Source organism: Trachypithecus francoisi, unplaced genomic scaffold (assembly GCF_009764315.1).
Source record: "Trachypithecus francoisi isolate TF-2019V2 unplaced genomic scaffold, Tfra_2.0 Lachesis_group16, whole genome shotgun sequence".
In the NCBI taxonomy this organism is placed as follows: domain Eukaryota; kingdom Metazoa; phylum Chordata; class Mammalia; order Primates; family Cercopithecidae; genus Trachypithecus; species Trachypithecus francoisi.
This window is the reverse complement of record NW_022681461.1, coordinates 63,188,414-63,194,859: the sequence shown is the minus strand read 5'-3', so window position 1 is coordinate 63,194,859 and position 6,446 is coordinate 63,188,414.

The following is a 6,446-nucleotide window of genomic DNA, read 5'->3' as shown; positions in this document are numbered from 1 at the left end:
CATAAACCTGGAGGTGCCTGAGACCTCTGTAACGTCACTTGGGGAGAACCTGCCTGAGGATGAAGCCAACAAGAGGAAAAGAGAGAGGAAAACGAGAAGGAGATGAGAGTCAGGGGAAGAGAGGTGGGGTGGAGAGAGAGAGGGGCAGGGGTGGGTAGGAGAGAGAACCTGATATGATTTCTGGATATAGCCTTGCCTGTCCTTGGATTTTCAGCTTGAGAGAAAATACCTCCCCTTCTTTTGCAAAAATTAGTTAGAATTGTGTCTGTTGCTTGTAATAGAAATAATCTTCACTTATTCAGGGGCTAAAAGCACTTATGTTGGCCAGGCACGGTGGCTCACACCTGTAATTCCAGCACTTTGGGAGGCCAGGGCAGGCAGATCGCTAGAGCTCAGGAGTTCAAGATCAGTTTGGGCAACATGGTGAAACTCTGTCTCTATAAAAAACAAACAAACAACAACAACAACAACAAACAAACCAAAATCAGCCAGGCATGGTGATGAGTGCCTGTATTCCCACCTACTTAGGGGGCTGAGGTGGGAGGACTGCTTCAGTCCAGGAGGTCGAGGCTGCAGTAAGCCGTGATCATGCCACTGCACTCCAGCCTGGGCAACAGAGTGAGACCTTGTCTCAAAAAAACAAAACAAAACAAACACAAAACATCTACATCAAAAGATTGCTGAGTAGATCAAAAGGGAAGATAATGTAAGCAAAAATGTTTCTCTATACTGTATATGGCTGAATGACGATAAGTTATTAGTGAAGTGTTAAAGCAGCAACACACATTCCATGCAAATGACGAGTCAGTCAGTCTAGTTCTGTTTGAAAGACTTGAGAAAATGGACTTTTACGGTTCTTGCCTGAGAACAGAAGGAATTTTTGGAAGTGCAAATTCTTGTGCCCTAAATTTTCAGTTCATTGGGTGCAAGTTTTCTAAGGATGAGGTATCCTTGCATTGGGTCACACTGTTTCTTATGTGACTTGTTCCAAGGTTGCTTACTTTACAAGAGGCCATAGTACAGTGAGGAAAGATACCTGGCCTGTTGGGGCAAGTCCCTGCCTGGCTCTGAGTCTCTGATTTTGTCACCTGAGTGGGGCTGGATTGGGCCTTCTTCTAGGGAGCAGCTGGCTCTGACCCACTGTGGTCCTGCTATTCCCAGACCTTATCCTGGGACAAGAGAAGTCTGCTCACCTCTGTTGTCTGCAGCATGCACTGGTTACTGAATTCTCCAGAGAAGCCACCTGTCCGAAACCACAGCCCATGCCAGAAAGAGGCTCTTTCTGGAGTCTGGCAGACATTTCCAACTCACTGTCTCTTCACCGTCTGTTCCAGAAATTCGATTTCTCAGCCTGCTTTGCAACCAAGTGAGGCCACGTGACATGGTTCTGATGAAAGAAATGTAAAGTGGAAATCTCCTGGGGCCATCTCTTCCCTTTCCAACCTTTTCCTGTTTGGAACATGGGCATGAAGTGCTAAGTGCAAGGACACAAACTATTTTGAGGATGACGGAGCTGAAAGATGGAAAGAATCTGGACTCCTGATGGCACTGCTGAGATGCCAAGAAGCCACAACAGGGCTGGGTTGCTTACCTTTGGACTTCTTGTCATCTGAGAGAAATAATTCTCCCTCCTTTTTGGGCTTAAGCCTCCATATTTGGAGTTTTTGAGATATGTAACCACATGCATTCCTGACACACCAAGCTAGCACTTGCCTGCAACCATTCTGTCTCTTTTGTTTTTTTAGAGAGATGGTGTCTTGCTAAGTTGCCCAGGTTGGTCTTGAACTCCTGAACTCAAGCAATCCTCCCACCTTGGCCTCCCAAAGTGCTGGAATTACAGGCATAAGCCACTGCGCCTGGCCACTATTCTCTCCTAAATTCTTTCTAGGCGTGTAGTCCAGCTTTTTTTTTTCTTGCATCTGGGGCCATAATGACAGAATTGGAGTAATTTTATACTTATTAATTATAATAATTCTACCAGCAATCATTATTTACTGAGTGCCTCCTGAGTGGCAGGAATTGAGCTAAGTGATTTGATTCTCACAACAGTCCCAGGAAACAAATACTGTTATTTTTCTCATTTTCAGATGAGGAAACTGAGGCTCAGAGATGACAAATGACTGGTTCAAATTCACACAGCTAGAATTGAAGCTGGCCTCTGAACCCAGGTCTGCCTTACACCAAAACTCCTGCTCTTCATCCTCAGCATGCCTAGTTCACCAAGCTTAGTTAATAGGTAGGGAAACTGAGGTCCAAGAGGAAGAATTACTAGCCCAAGGTCACACAGTAATTTCAGGGGGTCATTTTACAGGAAATCAGATCGACTGGGTCCCTGTTCCAGGGCTCTTTCTATGATATCCTGCTGCTTAGCAAATGCCAGGGCCTGAAGTCCAGGCTGAGGTCTGGGGATGGTGGGAGCTATTGAAGGTTCTAAACAGAATTAGTAGAGTGTTCCACATGCCAGAGGAGGGCTGTGGCAACACTTCCTCTCCCTTCCACTATGGTGGAGAAGGAAGTGGGGTGAGAAGACTGATGTTTTACAGCCTCATAAACTTCCTGAGCAACGTCCCCTAGCCAGATAATGGCTCTTTCCCCTGGTTTGTCCGTCACAGGTGGCTGAGTCCCCTGATCCCAGGAGCTGATATCTAATGCTCTGCAGATTACACTGATGGGGGGTGGGGGCGGCTGGGGAGGATGCCATGGCATGACCACTCAGCCATCCTGTGCCAATCATATGGTGCTGGCTGTCTAGTGGAGAGGTCTGTGGGGCAGAGGGCCCTGCAATGGAAACTCCCCAGATGAACTTGGGGACTCTCCACTTAGAGTCTCCCACTTGTTTATCTTCTTGGCCCATCCCTGGCAGGATCTGGGTGTCTGTTTAAGGATTCAGGGTTTGGGATCCAAGATAACCAGCGATGAGTGTCATAGGGAGTTATGCTTGTAAATGTTGAAATCATACAGGCCAGGGCTCAAATCCCAACTCTACCACCTATATGTAGCCTGTGGTATAGGCTATAGCAAGTCAGTTAATTTTCCTGTTTATAAAAATGGGGACAAGAGGAAAATCTACCTCATGGGGCTGTTAGGAGTTATAAAGGAGATGATGCACCAAAAACCTTTAGCATAATGTCTGCCATATGGTAAGTGCTCCAGAAGTGGTTAAAACTCCTCCCACTTTTCTTCCTCTCTGCATAATCTAGGGAAATCTTTGAGCCTCATTTTCCTGTTTTGCAAAATGGGGATCATGATACCTTCTTCTTCCAGCTATTGTGAGGGTTTCAACGAGAAAGGGATGTAAACACATTTGGTGGGCTGGGTGTGGTGGCTCATGCCTGTAATCCCAACACTGTAGGAGGCCAATGTGGGAGGATCACTTGAGCCCAGGAGTTCAAGATCAACCTGGGCAACATAGTGAGACCCCGGTCTCTACAAAAACAAACAAACAAACAAAAACAAATAAAAAAAATTAGCTGGGTATAGTGATGTGCACCTGTAGTTCCAGCTACTCAGAAGGCTGTGGTAGGAGGATCACCTGAGCTCAGGAGATCAAGGCTGAAGTGAACCAAGGTTGCACCACTGCACTCCAGCCTGGGCAACAGAGTGAGACCCTGACAAAAAATAAACAACAACAAAACCAAAACATTATTTTGTGACTCTCAATTCTCAGCTTCTCAGCTGAACTATATTCCCTAAATTGGATCCCCCACATCACCCCACAAGCAACTACCATCCTAAAAGAGCATTTCTGTTCCCTTTTAACTTCAAATACTGGTTGGTTATGCTGGGCCTTGGGTACGGGTACTCGATATTCCAGAACAAAGGGGTTGGGCCTTGAAACCTGACCCTTACTAGTTGTGCATCTTGGACAAGCTGCTTCAGCACTGGGCCTCAGTTTCTTTCTCTGTAAATGGAAGTGATAATACTGACTTTATAAGGTTGTTGAGAAAAATCACATGTAACAGTGCATTTAAAACACAGAGCATTCTGCCCTGCACATAGTAGATATTCAAGAAATATTAGCCATTATTATTATTACCTCCAATGGTCAACCCTAACCTGGTTCTGAACAGGTAAAGAGGAGGAACCCTCTTGCTCAGGTAGGGAGTAGAAGCAAGGGCCAGTAAAGAACTAGCATTGAGCTCCTACTGAATGTTGGGGATGCCCACAGGGACTATCTTACTTCATCCTCACAACAACTCTTGCAAGAGTGGCATTATTAACCACATTTTTACAGATGGGGAAACTGAGGCCCACAAAGGGCAGTTCACTGCTTAAGGTCACACTGAGAGGTCGGGTGGGGTGGAGGACTGGGATTTGAAGAGATGTTGGATTGAGTCCAGAGCCTTCCTGCCTGACTGCGAAGCTGCCTGCAGAGGTGGGGCCGCGTGGGGCTGGGTCCATGAGTGATTCAGGTAAGAGTCAGCTCTGGTTTTCCAAATAGTGGGTGGGGCCCAGCAGGAGTGAGGCCTCTCCAGGAGCATTACAATCCAGGCTGTAGCTAGGGTGAGCAGGAGGGCACATGATTGGTGTGGATAATGGGGAGGGAGCTATGTAGAGAGAAATCTTACCCCTTGTCACCATTGGGGTATAGGGAAGGAGGTCATTGCTGCCTTAGCTGGAAAGGGCTCAGGGCCTCGGGTGAAGCTGGACCTGTGGGCCAGTTGGGGGTGCTGGTCCATGGGACAAGCTGGAGAAGGCAGGGAAACTGAGGCAGGCAGTGATACTTTTGGTGGTCATCACAGCAGATGGGTGATTGGCAGTCACTTCGATGAGGCTGGTGCTGGACCTGTTTTTTTAATGCATTCACCACTCCTTTAGATACTCATTCACTTCTTTGTTCAAGCAACCAACATTCCCTGGATGTCTTTTATCTGCCAGATCCTAAGCTTGGCCTTGGGGCTACAAGAGTGACTAAGACTCTTATAGCCTTATAAGGTTGGGGGAGCAGAGGGACAATGTGATCAGGAGTGGCACTACTGTGGCCAGAGAAGGCACAGGGGCTTCCTAGAGGAGAGAAAGGGGAGGAGGAGGTGTGTTAGAGGAGGCCTCCCAGGGGACATGGGAGGTGGACTTGCCTTATGAGTGGAAGCTCACCATCTTGAGGACTAGCATGGTGACACCAGTCCCAGACATTTAGACTATAGGCTGTGCAGTAGGGAGCAGGAAAATGTGGCCCTGTGCTGTTCTCTCTTTCCCAGGTCTGGTGCAAGGGCTGCCCCAGACCTCTCCCCTATGTATCCAGCTGTATGCTGGGGCAGTTGCGGGTGCTGGCCCATGGGCCAAGCTGGAGAAGGTTTGATCCTCCTCATCCCCTGAGGCGGATCAAACACAAGAAACCCAAACCCAAATCCAAATCCCACCCACCTACTCATGCCAGCTCCCCTCCCTGGGTATTACCACCAGCGTTGAGCCAGAAAGCTAGGTGTCTTCAGTACCTTTCTTCCCCTAAGCTCTAGTGCTAATCAGTCACCAAGCCCTGGCACCTTTGCCACCATTTCTGTCATCTGCCTTCTCCCCACTCCATGCTCTTGGTCCTGCCCCATCCCTGGAGGGCTGCCCTGGCACCCTGCCTGCTCTCTCAGACTCCATCCTCTCCTGTGTTGAGATCTGCGGTGCCGGTCACAGAGCCTGGCTGCAGTGAGGGCTCAATTGCTCCATGCTGGAACTGGACCAGTCTTCAGAGACCTGCTCATTCTGTTGTTCAAATGGGGAAACAGAGGCCCAGTGAGGCCTAGAGGCTTGTCTGAGGTCACACCATGGAAGAAGTGACTTGAACTCACTTCTGATTCTGAGGCGAAGGCTCTTCCCATCAGTGCCAGGGCCACACAAGTGTTTCTTGTTTTGAGTGCAGATGGGTGGCTTGGAAGTCAGCAGGAGGCACAGGTGTGGTGACTTGATGGGCTCAGGGCCCAAAGGGAGGGAGGGCCTGGGAGTGGAAGATGGAACCTCATTTAAGCCCATCTCTCTTTTCTTCTCACCAGAAACTCCCCCTTTCTTTGGACAAGTGGACCCCTCCACCCTGTCCCCATCCCTTTTGCTGATAATCCCATCTCCTTGCCCTGTAAATGCCAGGGGGCACTTGGTCTGGGAAGGTAAGGAAGGCTGAAGCCAGTCCTGGCACCCTGAGAGCCCCAGGCCCTCTGCCTGCTCCACTTCTTCTCCAGGTCTGCCCTGACTTGCTCTGCCTCCCTAGGGCAGCTGGCTTTTGTCCCAGGGGAGCATGGGAACAGCTTGGGTGAGAATGGGGGAGGGGCTTCCCAGCAGATCTCACCTTTCCCACCTGGCATAATTTCTACCCTGCACCCAGCGATGCCCAAGAGCCAGCACAAGAACCTCTGAGCCCTCTTGCCGGCCTTCCCCACTGTGGGGCCCACAGGATGGCTGGGTGTGCTAGAGTAACTGAGATGACTTGTGGGTGCCAGGACCAGGGGACTTTGGGTGATTTG